Genomic DNA, 24,292 nt, shown 5'->3' with positions numbered 1-24,292 from the left:
GGAGGAGTAAGATGAGGGATATTTTGTTTGGTTGCATTCTGCAACAAACCACTAAATGTTGCACTGGTTCTTTAAGTGACTGTAGGAAGGTAGAATCCATCCTCAAATTTTCAGAGAGAGAGAGAGAGAGAGAGAGAGAGAGAGAGAGAGAGAGAGAGAGAGAGAGAGAGAGAGAGAGAGAGAGAGAGAGAGAGAGAGAGAGAGAGAGAGAGAGAGAGAGAGAGAGAGAGAGAGAGAGAGAGAGAGAGAGAGAGAGAGAGAGAGAGAGAGAGAGAGAGAGAGAGAGAGAGAGAGAGAGAGAGAGAGAGAGAGAGAGAGCTATAGTGGTTATGGCACCTGCACTGCTATTCCATTCCAAGGCACCTTCACCCTCTCCAGGTAAACCAAAGATGGTGCTGATGAGAGTGATGCTGTCGGTGTCCCTCTGCCTGCTGCTGACGTCCGTTGTCTCGGGCTGTGGACCGGGCAGGGCATTCGGGAAGAGGAGGTACCCCAAGCAGCTGACACCGCTGGCCCTGAAACACTTCATACCCAACGTGGCAGAGAAAACCCTGGGAGCCAGCGGAAAGTACAAAGGCAAGATCACCCGCAACTCGGAGAGGTTCAAGGACCTGACTCCCAACTACTACCCCGACATTATCTTTAAGGATGAGGAAAACACCAATGCAGACCGACTCATGACACAAGTATGTAACAATATTTCTGTCCGTTTCATTTTGTTGGAATTCAATTTGTCGTAATACTATAGAATAGACAAATATCAGTCGCGTGTGGCACCGCATAAGAACGCATCGGTCACTGAACCGGGAAGTCCGGTTCGTTTGGGTACAGCGCGTCGAGAGCATATTAGAAGGTGAGTATGTTTGTGTGCGCGTGCGTGTGTGTATACGCGTGTGTGTGTTTAACTGTTGTTTTAGTTCAGCAGTAGGTTAAATATAAAAACCAGGGTCTTAAGTTTTATCAAACCTTTGCACCTCTTTATTTATTTCCCTTGGGATTGAGCTTAAACTGGTTTCCTCACATAGTCCAAAGACATGCAGCTCTGGACACTCTACATTGCCTGTGGGTGTGAATGTCAGTCCAATCCCGTGATACACTGGTGACCTGTGCAAGCACCAGCCATCCACAAACACTGTGCAGAATATGGGCAAGTGCTGGACATTGGATGGATGGATGGATGGATGGGCTCCAAAGCTCTGTACAGTTGAGGGGAGTTGCAGAGTCAGATGATAACTCTTGGTCGGGTTGTCTCTTCCAGTGACACCTTTTACATTACACAATGTGGTTAATGCAAAGATATTGATTGGAGCAGCTTTGACAGATCCTCTAATAGAAGATGATGCCAAAATGATCACAAATCAAAGCTAAATGCACAAATCAAGCTATGACCAAATAATATCAAGACTAATCAGCATGCTTCCCAAATAATAATGTTTTTACAGTGGGTAAGATGATGGATAATTACAGTTTAATACAAATTGGGTCTTATTTTTTATTGTTTTGGGTAGACTGTGGTTCAGTGATATAACGGGTCGTCCCTCAATCAGAGGACTGGCAGTTTGAACTCTGGCTCCACTAGTCCATGTCGATGGGTGTGCAATAACCCCAAATTGTTCCCGTAGCTGTGCCTGCGGTGTATGAATGGGTATGAATGTTCGATACTTCTGATGGGCCGGTGGCACATTGCATGGTAGCCCCTGCCATCAGTGTGTGAATGGGTAAATGACTAGTGTTAAAGCGCTTTAAATTGTTGAGAGATTAGAAAAGAAAAAAAAACAGAAGTCCATCTACCATTAGCATTCCTACTGGTAACAAAATAATAGTATAGTGTATATAGTTGATTACGATCTGGGATGTTGATAATCTGAATATAGCATTTATCTCTATTTTCAGAGGTGTAAGGACAAACTGAACTCTATGGCTATTTCAGTCATGAATCAGTGGCCGGGGGTTAAACTTCGTGTCACAGAGGGCTGGGATGAGGATGGCCATCATTGTGAGGAGTCCCTGCACTATGAAGGCAGAGCGGTGGACATCACCATCTCAGACCGAGACAAGAGCAAGTACGGCATCCTGTCCAGGCTGGCCGTGGAGGCGGGCTTTGACTGGGTCTACTATGAGTCCAAAGCCCACATCCATTGCTCTGTGAAAGCAGGTAGGTGGACCAAATCTGTCATTACATGATCTTAATAACACAGTGTCATTAGCATGACTTAAGGGCCATTCATTTGTATATGGTACTGAATAAAATCACCTAATGAAACAATGTGTAAGCCAAAATGTCCTGCTGAATTGCAGCACTGATTTTATGTGCTGCTTGGTTAACTGTCTTTAGATTTTGTCCATGCGAAGAAGTTAAGCCACAATAAATATTGTCACACATGGGAACACAGCAACACCTTATTGTTAGCATCTTGCACTAGATGGCGCTATTTGATAAAGCCCTTAAGATCCAACTGAATACCCAAGGATTTCCGTTCAGACCCTTCTAAACTACGTTAAGGGCTCACTGTGTTTCATCCAAATTGCTTGCTGGTTCTTCAAACAGCATCTGATGCCCTCTCCCTCCACACCTGATGTCAGAATAGAGGCGACTGTTTCTGACAATTTTTGTAATGTTCCAAAACAGACATACAGACATTTATGCTCACGCCATGCAGTGATTGGCCAGGTGTGCAGAGGTGAGGAAGTAGGCAGGATTTGAACATCTCTCTAAAGCTCTCTTTTTTTTATTCTTCCCACAACTAATTCAATCACAGTTTGCCGTCAAGGAGAGATTGTCATCCAGATTTTCAGGATTGTTGCATCTCGCCCCTCTGCAGGACGGCAGCCTTTTCCACCCACACCTCATGTTGGCCGTGTGGGACATCTATCAACACTTTCAGACAAGATGTTTCATCGATTGTGTCCTGTCACATATGACAATAAATGCTCACATTTAAAATCTTTCCCTAATCTTGAGATTCAGTAGCTCCACAGGAGGTTAACCGTGGATTTCCTCCAGTCCAGAGTCATGCAGGTTTGGTTCATATAGGCAACTTTAAATGACAGTCATTGTCACAATCAGTCATGACTGATTGTGAATGTGAGAAGTTTATATATCATTCTTGTGGTAGACTGACAATCTAGCCAAGTAAGGTGGGTTAGGCTACAATTCTGCAGCCATGCAAGCTGCTCTGTAAAGCTGTAGCTGTAGGCATAGCAATGCTTTGAGCTAGATGGGAAATGGGCTTGCATTTATATAAAACCTTTCTTGTCTTCTGATCAGTCAAAGCGCTCTACAATACACGTCAACATTCGCCCATCAGGATGCACTGATGGATAACATTTCGTTCAACAATTATTGTAACTTTGCTATTCCAACAAGTGCACTCACGTTACTCAGCAGTTGTTCAGGAGTGCAGAGATGAGAACATTTGCAGAGTTTGAAATTTTTTTTTTTTTCTTTTTCATCTTTCACACAACTACTTTCAATACTTGTTGTGCAACACCATGCATGCTTTTGAGGAAAGACCTACGTCTCACTGCTATCTATGATGGCAGGTTTTACACCCTTCCTTTGAGTGTGGCCATCTAGTACACATTTAAGCATGTTCTCCTATAAACTTTCAACTATTTCTCCTAGTTTGATTTAAGCATACCCTAGAATTTATGGTAACCCACTCATTAATTGAACCTGTTTATAGTTTTTACTAAATGTATTTATCATCTCTAGTAAGTGTTACTGTTACGCTCTTGCAGAAAATTCTATGGCAGCCAAGTCTGGAGGTTGCTTCCCTGGTTCGTCCATCAAAATCCTGGCAGATTGAAGGACTAAACCCATGAAGGAGCTCCAGATGGGGGACGAGGTGCTGGCCACTGACCAACAAGGAAAACTAGTTCCCAGTGACTTTCTTATGTTCATGGACCAGGACCAACACATTATGAGAGTTCCTAGTCCTGGAGACTGAAGAGCCACGCTGCAGACTGACACTGACTCCAGCTCACCTTGTCTTTGTTATGAACAACAGTACCAACAGCATAGACGTTAGTGCTGTGTTTGCCAGTAATGTCAAACTAGGACAGCAGCTCCTTGTTGTTGGGAATGACCAGCCAGACCACGTCATCCCTGCAAGTGTTACAAGAATGCATGTGGAGCAATATCACGGGTCTTATGCACCCGTAACATCTCACGGAACCATCATAGTTGATTGGGTTTTGGCATCTTGCTATGCGGTGGTTGAGGATCATGACCTTGCACACAAGGTTTTTATGCCAGTCCATCTGTGGCGCTCATTCTTATCGTTGGTTGGGACAGTGAAAGACCTCAGCTGTGTGTACCAAACAGACGGTGTCCACTGGTACCCAGAGCTCCTCTACCTTGTGGGAACTTGGGTTCTGGACAGCAGCTCTTTTAACCCACAGAGCTGAGATATAGCTTTAATCAACTGTACATTGTGTACTACCTTGTCATTTGCAAGTGCCTTCATGATGTGTATTGTTGGTCTGACTCTTTTACAAGGCTAACCATAAAAAAATCAGATTTTTCTGTGTGCCTGCTAAGCCCATGGAACCCTGCACTCAAAGATGACAAAGTTGTTTAATGACAATAAATTATCCTTAAATCCTTTAAAAAAATAGTCACTGTAGATCCGCAAGCCATAAGATGACCTGAAGATGTCTGTACTGATTAAAATGCTAACCAGACACTCAGAACGTTTGAAGAGTTTGCAATTGACAATTCAAATATTTTTTATAATTTTATTAGATAATAGTAACATAAGTTGATATGACAGTGACAAAGGTTACTCCATTGTTCTTGTCCACCATGGATGGAAAAAGTAATACATTTAAGTAAAAGTACTGTTGCTTTAAAGACATTTCAAGTAAACTTTCTTATGTAAAAGTTCAAAATAGTTAAAATATAATCTGAGTAAATTCCAAAGAATATTCTATTAACCACCTCCGTTTGGAATATTACCATATAAATGGGTTTTGAAGTCAAAGTAGTTTTGAAAGCATGCTAGCAGTTTTGTACTAAAGTTGGCTAAACACATCCTAGCTGCACAGATTAGTTCAAATGACTTCCTTTCAAAAGTGTAGATGTCAAATATGTACTTATCCTATCTATGTCATATCTGAGTCCAATGTGATCATGGAAAGTTTGTCATTCTGATGAAGCATTGTCTAGAAAAAGACACAAGCGATCCACTGTCAGTGGGACTTCCTAGTTTAAATATGTGCATACTTACATTAATCTAGTCTGTCTGACATGAATGGATGTGAAAGTCATAGCTAGTGTCTCGCTCTCTCGCTCTCTCGCTCTCTCTCTGTCTCTCTGGATGGTATTTATGAAACAACAGCATAGACCAAGACACCAAACTTGATTACTACATTCAACCTTGACAAAGGCAGCGCAGACCGGCTCTACTCCGTTTGTTATTATTATAGCTTTCACAACAACAGCCCAAGACATATAATATTCACAGTTGAGTATTAAAAGTTTAAAAACCTTGCTGAATGATTCATGTATTTATGAATGCACAGATTATAACTGACTGTTATAATATATTTTCATGTTGAAATCATTAAATCATATATTTTATACATTGGATGTTAACCTCAGTGGCATCGAGCCATCATTGCTTCACGGGTATAACCTTGAAGCAGAAAGCCCACTGAAGTTCAATGTCCTTACGTATTACTGACTAAAGGCAAAAAAACATTAATATATCATCCACATATTTAATGTACGGTAGCATTATAAATACAATGTTGATGCATTCCAGGACATTTTGGACGCTGCAGTTTTCCATACATCTATGGAGCTCAGAGTAGTAGTGCCGGCTGAGGACCATTATGCAGATTAGTTATGCAAACATTCCTCAAAGCTGAGCTGTTGTAGGAAGAAGTAATGTCCTTGTTTGAGCGATGCTTCACTGGTTGGAGCCATATTAGAGTTGAGTGTTTCATTGCTAACAGTAGCTTCACTTCAACTGGAACTACTTGGACTTGACTGTTCCCAAATATGAATGCAAGATTCATGAAAAATATATATTTGTTCCATGTCTAGGTGTTCATGATATGAAAAGGTCAACAGTTGCATAGATAGCTGCACATGACAGAGCAGCTACAACCAAGGCCATGTCCCTAATGCAGATACTGTTAAAGCAGCATTCATTCATTTTGTTTTATTGTTTTATTTATTAATTTAGTGTTTGGCCACAAGGGGCAGTAGGAACAAGCTATAAATACAACATTGACATATTTACACCTTTGTTGGAACACAGTAGCTTATTAGGTGTTCTTGCAGCAATTGTGCCTTACCTACCTAGTCCCACAGTTTTGGGAGATAAACACATCAAATCAGTAAAGAGAATGGTGTGTTACTTTCAGTAGCACATGATAATTCACACAAATTTCCAAAAAGTAAAAGAAAAGTCTTTAAAAAAGGGACCAATATTTCACACCTGAAATACCATTCAAAGTTTAAAGGTTACATTATTTTTAGGTTCATACTTTTATATATGGGGACTGCAAGAACATGTTTACATGCTCTATTGTTAAAAAAACTAAATGAGAACAACATGCAGGGAATGATGATGTTGACGATGGAGTAGAGAAGCAGACGCATCAGGAAGTGGTAGGTGATGTCGAGGTATGGCGTGTTGGGGAAGCAGGTGTAGTAAACCCAGTGTTTCCAGCTCCTGTAGTCCTCTAGCACCCATTTACCAGACTCCATGAAGTTACTGAGATCAGGCCGATCATTGTCATAGAAGACAGGAGTATAGGAGGTAATGCACCGCAGTAAAAAAAGGGTCATAAAGGTGAAGATATTGAGGGGTTACATGCTGTAAACTAAAGTTTTACAGGAGTGATGGTTTCTAAATCTGTAGTATTTGAAACCACAGACACAAGCTTTCACACTGATCTGTCAACATAACCCTGTGAATATATATTATATATAAGTCACACTCAATGGGTTGATGACGACCAGCAGTCCGTCGTGCGTCCAGGTCCCCAGCTTCATGCTGCAGTTCTGCAGGTCGAACGGGAAATGGAGGATGATGATCTCGCAGTAGCTCTTAAAGATGGCCGGAGGGTTCCACGTTATCATCCCAGTGTGCTCCAACAGGACTTTGGTTTCGTGGATAATGGCAAAGTCGCCGTTAGTGCTGAGGAAGAGGAAGACGGGGACAGAGGGAGAGTGTGAGAGAAGCATGCGAGGCATTTGGACGTAAAGGTGTGTGTGTGTGTGTGTGTGTGTGTGTGTGTGTGTGTGTGTGTGTGTGTGTGTGAGTTTGAGTAGTGTGTGTTTACTTGTTGTACAGCACCAGGTCTGGTTTCCTTATGTCGGTTGAAGGGACTCTGATCTTCCTGATGCCTCCGTATTCATCTGGATTCATCTGGTTCACATCAAGCCATTGCTGGGGTGAAAATCAGGGAAACTTGAGAGAATTTTGTCTACTAATGTACTGATGAAGCCTAGTTGTTTTTATTCCCAGAATTAATACATTGTGAAAATACAAGTTGTCATGTACTGTATATATCACAGCGGAAGAAATAAAAATCTTGTAGCCTCCAGCAGTCACCATGTCATAAACCCTCCTTTCTAGTTCAACTAGTTGAAACAACAAATATATGAAATATGTGATACTATTTGTGTAATAAATTCACCAATAAAAAGCATATAAATACATCAAAATGGGCTACCAGTTGCAACTACATTAAAGTATGTAAATTCAACAAGGATTCATTGTTAAAATATATGATTTATAATAATTGAGTAACTGCGTTTTGGGTGTCACATGGTAAAAACTTTAATAGCATTAATTTCTAGGGAAAGGTCTGTTGATAATCAAAGGTGAGCATTACTTTAATTCCCTTAAAATAACTGTAAACATTGACTGGCTGTACGTATAAAAAGAAGGTCTATTCCAAATCCTGTTAAATCTACATACTTGCAATGTGGCATACCCTCTGACAATTGTTATTGGAATTTTCTAAATGTGTAGTTGGCATACATTTATGGTTTTCCTGAATTCAACAGTCACATTTACCTGTTTGAGACGAACGTTTCTGGTCACAATCTGGTTAACTTCATCCTGATAGAAGCGGAAAAAGACAGAATAAACAAAAACAAGTAAGATTTTCATGAGAGATTTCAGGACAAAATATAATCTGCACGCTTCTAACCATTTATTTTGTGTTTTTATGAACAATCTGTGGCATTTTAACAATAAAAAAGCACATATAGAGGCAAACATCCTACCATATTAATGGTCGAGGCAATCTGGAATGTGAATCATACGTTTTTGGACACCACATATTCAAAGTAAAAAGGTTTTGGTGATAGTCACAGACGCCTTAATGTTAAAACATATGCCAGGTTGAAACTGCTAATGTTAATGTTAGAAATAATTAGAAGCAATGTTCAAGCTCTCAGCAAAAAAAAAAACACGTGGATTTTCTGGACCCGAGCCCTATTTTTAGGCCTCTGCTCAAAAATAGCATACCTATACTATAATGAATGTAGCTTTGCAACTGTAAGGGCTATTTTAATACTTTTGGTATTAAAATAACCTTAACAATTGTGAGATGTGTTGAGATGTGTAAATATCAATATATATGTTACTGGTTAAGAGTACATTAAGATGGCACACAGCTCAAATTGAAAATTCTAATTTCCTTCAAGCTCTCCCACATCATAGAACTATATGTTGAGGTTCTCTAAACACATTTTTACTTTGATAAAGTAAAGCATTCAAGAGCGAGAGAGGATCTAGTACAGAGAGGTCAGGCGAGGTCAACCAAAATGTAATTTTGTTCCAGCTGTTCCATTGTAATTTTATAAAGTATATAATTATATATTTCACTTCTTTTATCACTAATAGTGTTCACTCTATCCAATTACAGCAGCTTGGCATCATTTTGAGAACCTGTATCCTCTCTGAGCTTGTTTATGTCCAGTTTTTTTCTCTTCCAGGGCCTTACGATGTACGATGGGTCGATTTGACCCAATGAACCCTCCATAGACGCGTCAGAGCCTCCTCTGTTGAGACAACCCAACGTGACTTTGATTGACAGAATTTTTAGCCAATCAGAATAAAAAAAATACCCCAGCGTCAAATTTCTAAAATTCGATTTGCTGAGAGTTATAACCCTCCCCCTTCAGCTAGCACGCACACAATGCGTCCACTGAACAGATAGATAGTAAACATGAACGGATTAATATTTTTTTTTGCTGCAGAACATCTCAAAGTAAGGAGCTGGTTTATGATGTGATCGATAACCGGGATTGTGATGATGGCTTTGTTTTGTAAGTAACTCTGCGATGCTGTGTCGTAGCGGAATGTGAAAAATATTGCTGCGACCGTCATGTTGCTAGCGATCTCTTGAGCTAACGGGTGTTAGCATTGAATGAATTTTCAAAACGTTATTGTCATACATGTGGCGAGTGGAGCTGCCTAGGGGGCACTATATGGATTTTGATATTTTGTATTATATCTAGCTTTATCTGAGTTGTGTTTGGAGTTTGTACAAACAGCTGATATGACTTTGTAGAGCAGGAGCAGCAGTTTGAGCAAGTATGCGACATCATTATATTCGTTACTGATGAGTGCACTTGTTTGACATTATGAGTGGGTGAATTTTTGGATGAATGCGTTTGCCCCCGCCAGTGGGGTCTCTCGGGTCCAGGAGGTTTTAATGCATGACATAAAACATCCTCAGTTGTACTTTATCATTAATATACAATGTACGATAAGTGACTGGATAGAATAGCTTTAAAATGGTGTATTAAGTTTGGCTTGGCTCGCAAAGTCAAGTAGCGGTAGTGTTAGAAAACAGCAATTTGCATACTCAGAGCAGGTGGACACATTTTTTTATTTTTGTTTTCATTTGATTGGTAAATTGCTCAAATAAGTGCAGCTGACGTCACCTTGCCGCCTTGACAGGTTTGATTGACGGACCGTCAGTGGCGTCATATTGCTGTAGATCGTCGAGTCATGAGGTCTCGAGTTCTTTCTTCTGCAGGACTGAGCTAAAGGGCTTCATTTCGAGAGAGGAGCTTGAAGAGATAACACCAGCTGAGGAGATTTAGTTATGAACCAAACTTCGTTTTTTGTCTACACTGCTAAGGCTAGTTAGCTAATTAATTGGACTCATTTCAGCCACGATTTTCATCTGGTCTTCAGACTTTTGAAGCTAGTGCTGTTTGTGTTCTTTTTGGCCGCCGTGCCATCAAGGAGCCGGTATTTTTGTTGTGACCCTGGTTCTGCAGCAGGAGGGAAACATTGAAGACTTGAAATCCTCTTCACCTCATACATTGTGAAGCGCCATGGACGTCCTCTTTACAGCCTGAACGCAGAAGGAGTGCTACAAACAGTAAGAGCAATTTATTTTGAGCAATTTATTTTATTTGCATTGTACTTTTAATGTGCTGCTTGTTTTTTGTGGCCGCCGTGCCATCACTGAGCAGATATGGTTGTAATGATCCTGGTGCTACAGTGCAAAGGCAGACATGGCTGCAGTAGGAGCTGGCTCAAATCGGGGCAGCGGCAGCTAGTAGAGGCAATTCCTGTGGCAAGCTCAGCTGCCACAGCAAGTTGCAGCGGCTGCCACGATTTGTCGCGGCAGCTGCCACTGTTTGGGAGAGGTGCTGCGACAGTTTAGCCTTTATTTTTCGTAATTTGACAATATGTGACAATACATTAAAATCCTTGGAGGTATGAGTGTTGGTAGTTGTAATTGGTTTGATACAAAAATGCTGAATTGTAATAGTATCGCTACTCGTTTTTATTAAACTAAGCTAATATAGGCTTATGTCAGTTGGTACTTGTTGCCCATGACACCGATAAACACTTTCAGTCAGCGGACTGAAGAAATGCAAATTGTAAATATGGATAAGATGCATTGTACTGTTTACAATGATGACAACCCATATAACCTATTGACTTGGATATATATATATATATATATATATATATATATATATATATATATATATATACATGTGTATATATATATATATATATATATACATATATGTATACATATACTGCTATACAAAAGCATAGCAGTAGGCTGTGATATCAGTAGATATGGGCATACGCCCATATCTACTGATATCACAGCCTACTGCTATGCTTTTTATTTTTATTTATTTATTTTTTTTCTATCTCTTTAGGTGGGCGTATGCCCACCTAAAGAGACAGACAGACAGACAGACAGACAGACAGACAGACAGACAGACAGACAGACAGACAGATAGATGACGCTCTCCTGCGGGTCGACTGAACAGCAGAAACTGGCTCCGCCCAACATGCTGACAGCGGTGACATGCTGCTGCACGCTGGACTTATCAATAGTCACTGGAGCTACAGAGACACACGAGAGGAACTATCTCCTTTAACGGTAAGCAGTCTACACTTAGTTAATTATACAAACAACGTCACGGTCTAATGCTGTTTGTACACTTGGCTATAGCTAACATGCTATAACGTTGCCTACTTCTCCGGGGAGTTTCCGTTTTAAAGTAAAGGGACATATTTATGATAGCCTAACAGTAACATCTTTATTCTAGTCAAGCTTTGGTCCATACAATTTTATTACATCAAATTGTTATAGGCCTCCTTGATTTCAGATCAACGCTCGGGTCGGAAAAGCAACGCTTCAGACAGAAAAAAAAAGTATTTTAAATCCGTCTTGTATTATTCAAAGCTTATATTTTAGTTGTTTATTCACGGTTTTATCTTGCAGAGACTGGTCTATATGACATCGTTATGAATATTCCGTTATGTGAGTTAAACATAAAAGTCACATGATCCTTCAAAATACAACTTCCTCTCAGACAAAATCTGCGTCAATGCACGGGATCCAGTGAGGACAATATGCATTATCCTGATAAAAGTCTGCCAGTACAATGTTTTGTGCTGGCCTAATGATTCTGCCCTTGAGTTCATGCAGTTCAAATTAACTATAAATGTGCATAAGACTTGTTAACAAGCCTGTGATGCAGTTCTATTACACTGTCCTTGATACTATTTTAATCCAGCGTTTCACTCTTAATGCTATTTTAATTAAGTGTCTGAGGGAGTGACGCCGAGATCGAAAAGTGGCCAATGGTATGCTGTTCAGTGGTAGGTACCTATCCCTAGAGTGGTATGCTACTGTTGTTCAGCGGTAGGTACCTATCCCTAGAGTGGTATGCTACTGTTGTTCAGCGGTATGTACCTATCCCTAGAGTGGTATGCTACTGTTGTTCAGCGGTATGTACCTATCCCTAGAGTGGTATGCTACTGTTGTTCAGCGGTATGTACCTATCCCTAGAGTGGTATGCTACTGTTGTTCAGCGGTATGTACCTATCCCTAGAGTGGTATGCTACTGTTGTTCAGCGGTATGTACCTATCCCTAGAGTGGTATGATACTGTTGTTCAGCGGTATGTACCTATCCCTAGAGTGGTATGATACTGTTGTTCAGCGGTAGGTACCTATCCCTAGAGTGGTATGCTACTGTTGTTCAGCGGTATGTACCTATCCCTAGAGTGGTATGCTACTGTTGTTCAGCTGTATGTACCTATCCCTAGAGTGGTATGCTGTTGTTGACACATGATCCTTCAAAATACGACTTCCTCATGCACTGGATCCAGTAAGGACAATGTGCATTATCCTGATAAAAGTCTGCCAGTACAATGTTTTATACAGATACATACAGTATATATATATATACAATATATATACAAAGATACACACACACATATATATATATATATATATATATATATATATATATATATATATATATATATATATATATATATATATATATATATATATATATAAATTAAGTAACTTGTTACCATATCTGTCAAATAAATGTAGTGGAGAAAAAAGTACAATATTTCTGTCTGAAATTTTCCAAAGTAGAAGTATAGAATAGCATAAAATGGAAGTACTCTATAAATATATTAGTAGCCTCCAGTTCTTTAGTTATTTTTCACCAGTGTTTATAAATGACACTGTTTTTGTTTCCACTTTCTTGTGTGGGTGATACAAGTTGTACAACAGATTTCAGATTACAGTGTCATTACCTGTCATGATTTTATAAACCCTGTGAGGACTATAGCAGAAACTGACCAAAAATTGAACTGCAGGACATTTAGATATCTGTTAACAAAAATAGGTTAACATGTTGTAAAAATAATTTACTACATACTGTCAACAATAAAGCTGATTAGAAATAAAAGACAGATCTTCTGCCTTTTTTAGTTCCAGTCCCTAAACAGATTACCAAGAATTAAAAGTGAAATTAAAAAGGAATTCACACTTGAGCTTTTCATCATAAAAACAACAAGTCAAAATAATTTTTTTTGTATGGACATTTTATATAATATATAATAATAATGAAATAATTGGATTTTTTCAGGACTAAAACTGTACTTTAAAAACATTTTTCAAAAAATATTTGTTGAAAAAATGTCCTTAAATTATCAATCATTGGGAAGCTGAATTGGCCCGATCAGTGTTGGCTGTGCTATTGTTTGTTATATTATTGGATTAGTATTATTACTGATGCATTAACCTGTAAGCAGCATACTAATGTTGTAGCTGGTCAAGAGGGAGCTCATTTTAAGTCAAAGTCTTTCGGTCAGTGTCAGCGAGAGTCTATTTGTGACATTCGTCCCTCCAATCAATTTCACCATAGATATTTTATGGCAATTTACCGAGAAGCCAGATAACATTTGCCTTAATTTTTCATGTGTCATTTAGAATCAAAGTTGTATGACTAAATAAGAGGGAAGGAAACACTTCATATATTAGCACAGGAAATGAGCTGCTTTGCTATCCATTTGTGTGTTTTTCTGCAGGTTCTCCTCTTGTTTAGTTACAGGGAGAAGTGAGTGTTAAGTCTAGGTGTGTCATTTGACAGTGAATGTCATATTTGGTTGGGCCTTTCCCTTTTTTCACACTTTTTTCATGCTTTTTTTCACGCTTCGCTGAATTTAGTTTGTTCTGATGATCAAATACCTGACATCGTCTATATGTAACATATTTCACCCATTTTGGGAGACATGAAAGCATTTGGTTTGTTTCCACCCTATGTACTGTAATAGTGCAGCATGTGAGGATTCTGCAGGCAGATGCCAAGCCACCTCATGTCTGCTCTGACGCTCAGTCTGCTCGCTCCTGTTGGCCTCTGCTTGTTATTCAAGCAGTAAGAGGAAATACACAAAAGCTTTAATTTACGGGCATTCACCCACCTCATATTTTAAGACAAAGTTCAAACAGTAAAAATGTTTTCATTTCAGATCCAAGTCCAAGTCCTCTTTTTATGCATTGTTTTTAAGAGAGGCAGGTCAAGTATGTATGTATATGTGTATATATATATGTATGTATATATATATATATATATATATATATATATGTATGTGTGTATATATATATATATATATATATATATATATATATATATATATATATATATATATATATATATATATATATATATATATATATATATATGTATGTGTGTATATATATATATATATATATATATATATATATATATATATATATATATATATATATATATGTATGTGTGTATATATATATATATATATATATATATATATATATATATATATATATATATATATATATATATATATATATATATATATATATAAGTATGCTACAAATATGTGCTTTTCAAATGAGCTTTCGGGGACATATTCATATTGTAGATATAAAATGAGGTAAAACTCTACAGTCTATATTTCTTGTCTCTGACCCAGAAAAAAATCTATCTGTTGCATCTCCAGTAAATTATTTGTTAGTTGAAATAATGCTGCAGAATGAGCAGGAAGTACAATGTTAATTTGAACAATATTGGCTTAGGAAACACCAACAGACTAACAAAGTACTCTGGTGTGTGCTAACTTTGATGTTAGTGTTTAAACTGGTGCTTTCCAAGTTAACAGCGGAGTTGGATGTTTGAGTTGCAGCGGATCAGGTGCACTAAAAGTGGCACAGCAGCTGCTTTGTTCAGAAAAATGGTGGCTGCATTGTCTCATTAGGTTTCCACTGTTTACCCCTTTACAACAAATTTAATGCCCATACACTCAGCAGGAGCTGAGTTAAAGTATTTTAATGTGTCCACAGTTCACAGTTTGCTGACACAATTACAATGTAGTTGTTCAACAGTTATGGACACATGATTATTAGAGGACAAAGGGACATACAGCCAAATTGAGTTGATGGCTAATACAGTCCAGGTTCTTAATGGTATTCTAATTCTGATGATTAAGAAAGTGACACCTTAAACTTTCCTAACATTCATTATGTTTTTCTCCACACCCTTCATAGACAGGAACTTGATTCATTTGTTGACAGCAAAGCTTGTGAATTGATTTGACAGCAAATATTAAGATTTGTTGAAACAATGTGAACAATAAATCAAACCAGTGCTAAGAGGAAACTTTTATTAGACTATATGAAAGGCTATTCATATAGTTCAAAGTGTTGTTCAAAGTGTACATAAACTACTTTGATGCTACATCATTTATTCACTTTGTGAATAATGTGTGAGCACATTACCTACTTATACATTAAGCAGGAACAGAAAAACATGCCTCTCTTTGTGTAGTCACGTGTTATCTGTCAAATGTAAGTCCGATATTCAATCATCTCTAAGTTTTGTTTTGGTCCACCAACTCCTGAGAAGAGTTTCTGGGTGAGTTTGTTGTGATATTATATGTTTCTATAGCTGCTGGTTTACTTTGCACTGATCAGGTAGTGCACAAATCGATGAAACTGTGGCTCCCCACATTTATTTCTGTTAAATTGATATAGTGTACAGTAGACAGTGCTGCAATGTGTGCAGTTGTGATCCTTAACCTTAATTCACCTCAGCAATTATTAACTAATTTGTCTTATTAGTTGTTTTTATTTCATACTGAGATGTTCTGATAAGAAAACTTTGTTTTGTCACTGCAGAGTTTCAAGGATGGGAAGCATCAGAGTAAGAACTTTGTTGCTGGTGGGAGTTCTTGGTCAACTGGTCCTCCTTCTCTGCAATGAATTTTTTGACCACAAAAACATCCACCTCAACATAGATGAGAAAGCGGAGAACATTCAAGTAGGGCAACCTTCCACAAATAACTCCTATGTGTACTCCTGGCCAAAATGTCAAAGAAATGCGTCTGCTGCCAACATCACAGGCTTCAGCTCTTTTTCTGGTGATTTAAAAGACGTTTTCTATTATCAACACTGTCACCATTACCCCATGCTGCTGGACCTTCCTGACAAATGCGGAGGAGTTGATAAATCTGCAGAAGTCTTCCTTCTGCTCGTCATTAAAAGTTCTCCTGTGAACTACGAACGCCGAGAGGTGCTGCGTAAAACCTGGGCTAAAGAGAGGTTACACAATGGTGTGTGGATCCGAAGAATCTTCACCACGGGAACGATCAATACTGGAATTGAGAAAGAGAGAGTAAACAAACTACTTGAGCAGGAGCAACAAGAGTACAATGACATCCTCCAATGGGACTTTAATGAAGTATTCTACAACCTCACCTTGAAGCAGGTACTCTTCCTGGAATGGATGGAAAGAAACTGTCCTAATGCTCGCTTCCTGCTAAATGGTGATGATGACGTCTTTGCCAACACAAACAACATGGTCGTGTATCTCCAAGGCCTCAAGGACAATGACGGAGGCAAGCACCTCTTTACTGGCTATCTGATCGAGAATGAGCGGACCAATAGAGCGCCATCGAGCAAGTATTTTACCCCAGTTCAGCTATATAAGCCAAACGTATTACCCCCCTTCCTTGGTGGTGGGGGCTTCATCCTCTCTGGCTACACAGCTTTGGTCATATACAATATGTCCCAGTCCATTACTATTTTCCCCCTTGATGATGTTTACATGGGGATGTGTCTAGCTAAAGCAGGACTACGTCCTTCTTCTCATGCGGGTGTGCACACGAGAGGACTGCACATCTCCAGCACACGAGATCAATACGATCCTTGCTATTATAAAGACCTTTTACTGGTACACAGATTCCTTCCAGCTCAATTGTTCCTCATGTGGCACAGAGTAAATGATCCCAATCTGAAATGTGGTCCCTCCAAGAAAAAGCGTTAGCAAGACCAAACTGTAACTTAAAGGTGGTGACAGAGCATGTTGACACTTAGATCCTTCATTCCATCAAGAGAAAAAGTTTGAAGTACTTTTCTATCACGGTTTAGCTGCAGGCTTCAGCGTGTTTCAACGTAAAGTTTTTTATTCTCAACATTTCTTTTTGGCTGCACGCCTTTGTTACCGTTCATTTCCACTCCCAAAACATGACAAAAACACACTCACTTCCTTCTCACCTTTATCCCCCAACCTGACACCATAGTTACTCTCTTTCCCTTAAAGTCCACTACAACCCATTGTTATTTATGGCTGATCTTATCAAATAATTGCCTACATAAACATCCAGCAGACATGGAATACTAGGCCTTTTTAGCTTGCAAAATGTTACACTTTTGTTTATCAGTTTGTTGCTGTGAAGGTACTATACACAAACAGCTGTTTAATGCTTGAAACAGGGTTGATGAGAACCATGAGATTCAACCATACATTAAATTTGCAGTCCGTAAACTGAAAAAACTAAATAAAAACAGCAACCTAAAGAGGCTAATTGTTCCTCGGAGCTGTTGGGATGAATAACATCTCCCACGTTACATAGGATAATAACACATTCAATAAAAAATATTGATTAATGTAGCTTTAAGCTGTTTGTGAAACCAAAGTATGCACAAATGTACATCATGCTTAATCCCATTTTAACAAGGTCTTGGTTGACAGTGAGCTAGCCTAGGAAAAATCTAAACCAAAGCTGCGGACATTAGCATGTCTAGCTAACTATCTCACCAATGTGGCAGCCGCTGTGCTTGGTTCACCCTGCTGTTGCTCTGTTTTCCTTCTCCTCGTTACAAACCAATCAGAGGTTAATCAATCTGCTGTGTGCTGGTACAGAAACAATAACTAGCTCTAGGTGTGAGTGATGCAGGATGATAATGTATACTGTGTTGTCCACAGTCTTACAAAAATATCAATAAAAAATCCTCAAGACTAATGATGTAATGTTAGTTTACAAGTTATTTTAAATTTGTATTTAAAGATATTTTTGTCAGTATGTGCCTGTATGTTTGTGTGCCTTACGTCAGTGCTTCTCAACCAGAAACCACTGTTCAAATGCTCTTTATATATTTATAAAGCAACACTCAGTAATAACTATTACAAGGGGTCTCCAGTAAGAATTCTCATGTAAAATTGCTTTATGCTTTTAGGACTCCTTTTTAACATCAGTTTGTTGTATAAATATCCAAATCTATTTTATTTTTATGCTGCTGTTTATGGGTCATACTGCATATTGGGATATTTTTTTTATCGTTAATGGCTTTGGGATGAAAATGTGTACCGCGTATATCAAACATGTATATAATATGAATGAAAAAATTATTTTTGGTGTGCATAATGTGTTTTCAGACCTTTTCCAGAGCACACCTGGTGTGTACATATGTATACACATACTGTATAGGCGATAGCCCTGCACACAGTTGTAAAAACACCATTAAGTGAGTTTTTGCAAGTGATCTAAAATTAAAGGGAAATGAATGTGCAGCACAGATTAAGGACATGGGACCTCTTTGTATAATACTGCTACCCTGTATGAAATTCCTGTTTGAGAACAAGAAAAGACAATTACTGACTGAATACCTCAGAACTGTTGCTCTTCTCAATAAAACAACCACAAACTCACAGTAACCAAATGAGCTGAGTGTTTCTTTCTCCTCAGTTACTGTGCAAAAGCATCCACCATGTGATTAAGATCCAGTACTCTGACTTTGAGCAGGCCATTAGATGCATGTCACTAGTTATATACTTTAAGGGATATTCTCCAATTAAGATACATCACTTTTGCCATTCATGCAGTTTACTGCTCAGTATCTCCTCCTTATGCTACTCTCCCCATAACCTCATATACCCCATGACGTATTTTCTTTCTATAGTTTTTTTTTTTTGTATTAAGATGTAAATTCCTGTTTTACCTTTGAGTTGCTGACAAAATGCGAACGATGTGGGCAGGAGTTCAGAGGCTGGGATGTGCGTAAAATACTGGGTGAGATCAGAGTTGAAGATAAACACTCACTAACTTCCATGAGTTATATGTCAACAATGTAGAATGGAACACCAGGTTATTACCGTACGTGGTGGTGCTGAAACAAAACAAGTGCATTCTGAGAAACCTTATAATAGTCTTGTGTGGCAAGGAATGACACAAATGTTTTGTTTGGGCGGTGAACGTTTACACCATTCCATCAGTTTAGGTTTGTGTGAGTGCTTCCTTCCGGAGACAACATGAGAGGAATATTATCTAATGGCTCAGTCTTGTTGTTCCTCCTTAAAGAAAGAGATATGTTGTGTGGCTTGAAACTGAAAAGATCCAGTATTGTGATTTGCTTTTTTAGGGTACTTTTTTGCAAATGTTTGATATAAAGTGAAGGCCATGTGACTAGAGCTAAATACAGCTTGAGGTTGAAAGCCCCCGCTGAAACAGAAACATTTAATAATAGGAGTTGATATGCAGAGAACCTGCACACTATTTTTCAGTTTAATGGATGTGAGACCTTATTTAAGCAAATGTAGCTGTCTCATACTATTCCCCATTTTCAAATGGACATATTTACGGTAGAACTAGATGAAACCTGTTATAACTTGTGTCCAGCTATTGTTTACTTGTAGTTAGGTGAACGTGATAACCTCTTACTGTTTTTTATATTGTTGGATTTTATAGATATTACACTGTATCTCTGGAATTTGTATTTCCCTCAAGAACAACGATGCCTCACACCGGTCAGAGAGTTAAGTGAAATTGAAATAAAAATGAAAGGATGACTTATTTGGGGATTCAGTGAATTTACAGCAGAGCAGTAGGGGTGTGTTTAAAGTATGACAAAGGGGGATATGGAACCGTGGTGTCCCTGTGGTTTCCAAAACATGTTACAGTACTAAATTACTTCACAATCCACCCATAGGTAATTCACGTGCAACATACAGACCACATGGCAAGTAAACTGCACCTTGGACCACTTTTACTAATGCACCTTGTCCAAAATATGTACAATTTTGGACAAGCAACTCACTGCAAAATTAAAATCACTCAGAGAAGATTTGAGGATTAACATATTCCTAATGACAATCTCAGTAGTTGGTTATTAAATGTTTTATCTCTTTGTATTCTAGCACTAATGTTATAGGATGGATGTGTTAATATGGTTTTAGCACCAAAGGAAACAGGGGGAGTTCTCTTGTGGACAAAGAGTGTAACTGCAGGACTAAATGAAAAAACTAATTTAAGAAACAAACAGTAGCGGCTGTTCAATAGAGCGCGCTAGGGAGCCGCCCCCCCTTCAGCCACAGAAATAAAAATAAAAAAATAATAATAACAATGAAATATACAAATCGTCAATATTTGTGTTTTAGAAATATGGAATGCACCCAGTAATATGTGTAAAATATGATATCTGCGCAAAATATATGCTTTTCCTGCACGTCCTCTCCGCCTGTCTGCATGTCTCAGCAGCTCTGGGGCACTGGAGAAATCGCCCACGTCTGTGAAGCACTTTAGCCAATTGTTGATTAAAGATAGAAATGTGTGACATCCAATTTAGCCAATCAGCGTCCTCACATAGATTCAGCCATGGGCAGAATCGGTTTTGCCCCAAATTGGGCGTCCTCGTCAGAACTAGTCTCTACAGGCGAGCACGAGCACTACTCCTCCAAGACCCGTTTGAGAAGAGAACTTTGGCGGAGAAACTACAGCTGAAAGAGCTGATCCCAGATCAACCTGACCTCACAATCAGACAGCAGACTAGCGGGAAAGGGAAGCAGTACATCTCCTGTTCTGATCTCCTGGATTCCCCAACAAACAAGGTCCATCTCAATAAATAAATAAACATGTTCTATTATATATACTGTATCTATATATATATATATATATATATATATATATATATGCGTCTTTTATATTATACTAAATATTATTATATGATATATATTATTATATTATACTGAATTGCCTGTGAGGGTGACAAAAATAAAATGTCCTGACGTGTTTGTCAAAGTGTTATTTTCTGTTTTCTTTTTTGTGTTGGAATAAATGTTATATATTTAACTGCAAAGTAGTAATGCGTGTTTGATACCTTAATTTTTTTGCATTAAATCATACATGGATGTTTGCTGAAATTGATTGGTGGTGGCACCAGCCGCCACTGGAAACAAATAAAAAACAGGAGTAAATTAAGGTCAATACAGTATGTTCCAATTTAGTTTTAAGAAAGACAATCTATACTGTAACCCTCCAATATCGCAGCTACAGTTGCACTGCGCATTTGCGTTGCCATACAATTAGGAACAGGTAGGTGACAAAATGTTTGAAGAAAATAAGAACCTTCTATTTTCCCCTGTATCACGAGGTTTTGCTATAAAGTTACTGTCCGCGTGTTTAATGTCTGCGAATGACGTGTCAATGAAGCACTGTTAAAGAGTGTCGGACCACGGAGAGCCAGCTGGTCAAGGAGGCAACAGGTAAGCAACAGGTAGCAAAAGGTAAGCAACAGGTAAGCAACAGGTAAGCAACAAGTAAGCCCGTTCGTAGCTGGAGATTTACATATGCACGGGCAGCCAAGCCCTGGAAGCCCTAGACACAAGTGTTAGTACCCAAAGTATCATCAGCTCCAAGTTTACCGTGGCATACAAATGAATGGGTCGTCTGGGAAGGTAAACGAACGGCCGATAGCAATTAGCCTGTTAGTCAGGCCACTAGCTTCCTAATCACTTGGATGTATAGTGGGATTTTGGTCAGTGAGTAGCGCTGTTCATTGCTGTGGAAGTGCAGCGACTGTTAACAGGAATTTGTTGGGAGCACAGAAGACTCTGAGGAACTGCCAGGAATTGTCTGGAATTTAAACAGCTTCTCAGGCCTGAAAACCTCGTGAAGCCCTTACTGCAGCCCCTAGTCCAGGGGAGGCTTCTTTTAAATGTAAATGAAAATGCTAGACTAAAAAATTCTTGTTTTTCACCATTTTCCAAAAAATACTAACTCCATTAAAAAAAAAAAAAAAATGTAGATCAGGCTTAGTATGATTATAGATAGAATAAATATAGAATTTTAACTTAAATACTGTTCCAATCTCAAAATACAAACCTATCATCATGTCCGTGTATTCACATAAATATTATTTCATGATTAATTTAATATAAATGGAAATGAGCATTGACAGCAATAAACTGAATATATAATTATTGTTGAGAAATATTTGAAATAGCACAATAATCGATTCTTAAATTGTAGCTTGAATTGATTTGCCTTATCTTATGATGAATTTACCTTGTATGCCAATCGTAACTGTTTTTACAAAAAATTCACAAAACTACAATTTATTTCAGTGAAATTCTACGTTAATTGCTTACGTCGTTGCGTTAGAGGGATAGTCCAATAATATGCAAGGTCATGGTCACACATTGCACCTTGTGAGACAAGAACATGTAAATACAGACGATTGTGCCTGAAGCTCAAGTGAAACAACAACTGACCACAATGGACAGCAAATTGCTATCCATTGAGGAGAGGACGGCTGCTTTGGAAGCCAAAGTAAACTGCTAGTGTGGAGGAGATTTAGAGGAAACGATTGTCTTAAGAATACATGTTATTTAAAATATATTCACTATGCTAACTGCTAAGCTAAATTAACTAGTATATCTGAATGAAATGCCAACCAGCCTGGTTTCCTGAAAATTCCATTTCTCCCGCATTTTGTAATAGGAGGTCGGGGTGGATGGATGGGTCAAACAAACACAGAGGAAGAATCAGTAAAATACAAAATCAAATCAATTTATTTCTTTTTTTCTGGTCTTTTGACATTTATTTAGAATTTCTTTTTTTTCTTTCTCTAGTGGTTAAATTATTTCTGTGTTAATTTTGAACTATTTCAGTTTTTGGATTTCAGAAAATGCTATTTGAGATTGATTCATCTTTACAAGATATTTTCTTTGGGAGTATCTTTACATTGTTGGTATTTGCCTTTTCCAATGTAAATACTGTACAGAAAAGTCCAAACATGTATATTGAGTAGTATTGTAAGCTTTTTTTCCACTCCTCTTTTTTTTTTTGGATTCCTGCTTGGAGAAAGTGACTTTAGTTTTTACTCACCCCTTCTTTGATTTTTTCGGATTGACAAAATGGCTGCTGAAAAAGGACTGTCTACGACAGAGAACCGGAACAAAGAAATGGAAAACATGTATGGAAAAGCCCAGACAGTGAAATCATTGGTGATGAAGATGTGAGTGTGATGGAATTTTTTTAAGGAAACAAAAGCAACATGTGGAAGTGTGGTGGGATGCAGAATTGTAAGTGCCAACAAATATGAAGTAACAATGGGAACAATCAGTGCAAAGAAGGAGATAATGGATGATTTAAAAATAAAAGGAAACAGCGTGATTGCTAAAGACCTGCATAACAATGAACTTGTGGTATCATTCATGAACCTTCCCATATATACAACCGACGGAATAATTATGGCCAAATTGGCTGGGTGGGGTGTGAGAGTCATCTCCCCCATTAAGAGAAGGTACAGATGTGGTGGACGGGACGAGACATTTGAAAGTTAAGTTCAATGACCGAGTTGTGTCCCTGTCATTTTCAACAAAGTTTTTGAGATTGCTGAAGGAGCTGGCTACTTGAGAGTGATACACAACCGTCAGGTCATGGTGTAGGTCGAGGAGGAGGTGATGGAAGAGGACGGGAGGAAAGGAGAGGAAGAGGTCGAGTTGGAGAAGGAGGCCGGTGATGAGACAGGGAGGAGCGGAAGCAGTAGTGAAGGGAAGAAACCAAGCAGAAAGAGAGAGGAAGAGGGGGCTGCTGGGAAAGGGCAGGCAGGAGAGAAGATAGAAGAGGAGCTAATGATACAAGACATTGAGGGGGATAATATGAAGGAAATAATAGCAAACAGGAAACGGCCAGGGGGGAGGAAAGGGGTGAGAGATGGTAAAATGAAATGTAGAAAGACATTGTAATTACACACCTAAGCCATGCAAGGTGTGCAACCAGCTAAGGAGGAATTTAGCGCATTATGAGAACAGGAGAGTAGACGTAAGGAGTGTTTAAAAATATTATGGAAAGAGATGTAAATATGTTACATAGTTATGTTGAGGAGGAAGAATTTCAGGGGAGGTTTATTGAAAGTAGCATCTGTATTGGGATT

At 38.6% G+C, this 24,292-nt stretch overlaps 2 pseudogenes; both read left to right on the top strand.

Moving 5' to 3' along the window:
- Positions 1-389: 389 nt before the first annotated feature.
- Positions 390-4,410, top strand: LOC137892543 (sonic hedgehog protein-like; annotated as a pseudogene).
- Positions 4,411-11,360: 6,950 nt separating this feature from the next.
- Positions 11,361-18,799, top strand: LOC137892837 (N-acetyllactosaminide beta-1,3-N-acetylglucosaminyltransferase 3 pseudogene; annotated as a pseudogene).
- Positions 18,800-24,292: the final 5,493 nt, after the last annotated feature.

Source organism: Cebidichthys violaceus, unplaced genomic scaffold (genome assembly GCF_023349555.1).
Source record: "Cebidichthys violaceus isolate CVI_PGR_0920_01 unplaced genomic scaffold, fCebVio1.0.p SCAF_8, whole genome shotgun sequence".
In the NCBI taxonomy this organism is placed as follows: domain Eukaryota; kingdom Metazoa; phylum Chordata; class Actinopteri; order Perciformes; family Stichaeidae; genus Cebidichthys; species Cebidichthys violaceus.
This window is presented reverse-complemented; position numbering and strand designations above follow the sequence as displayed.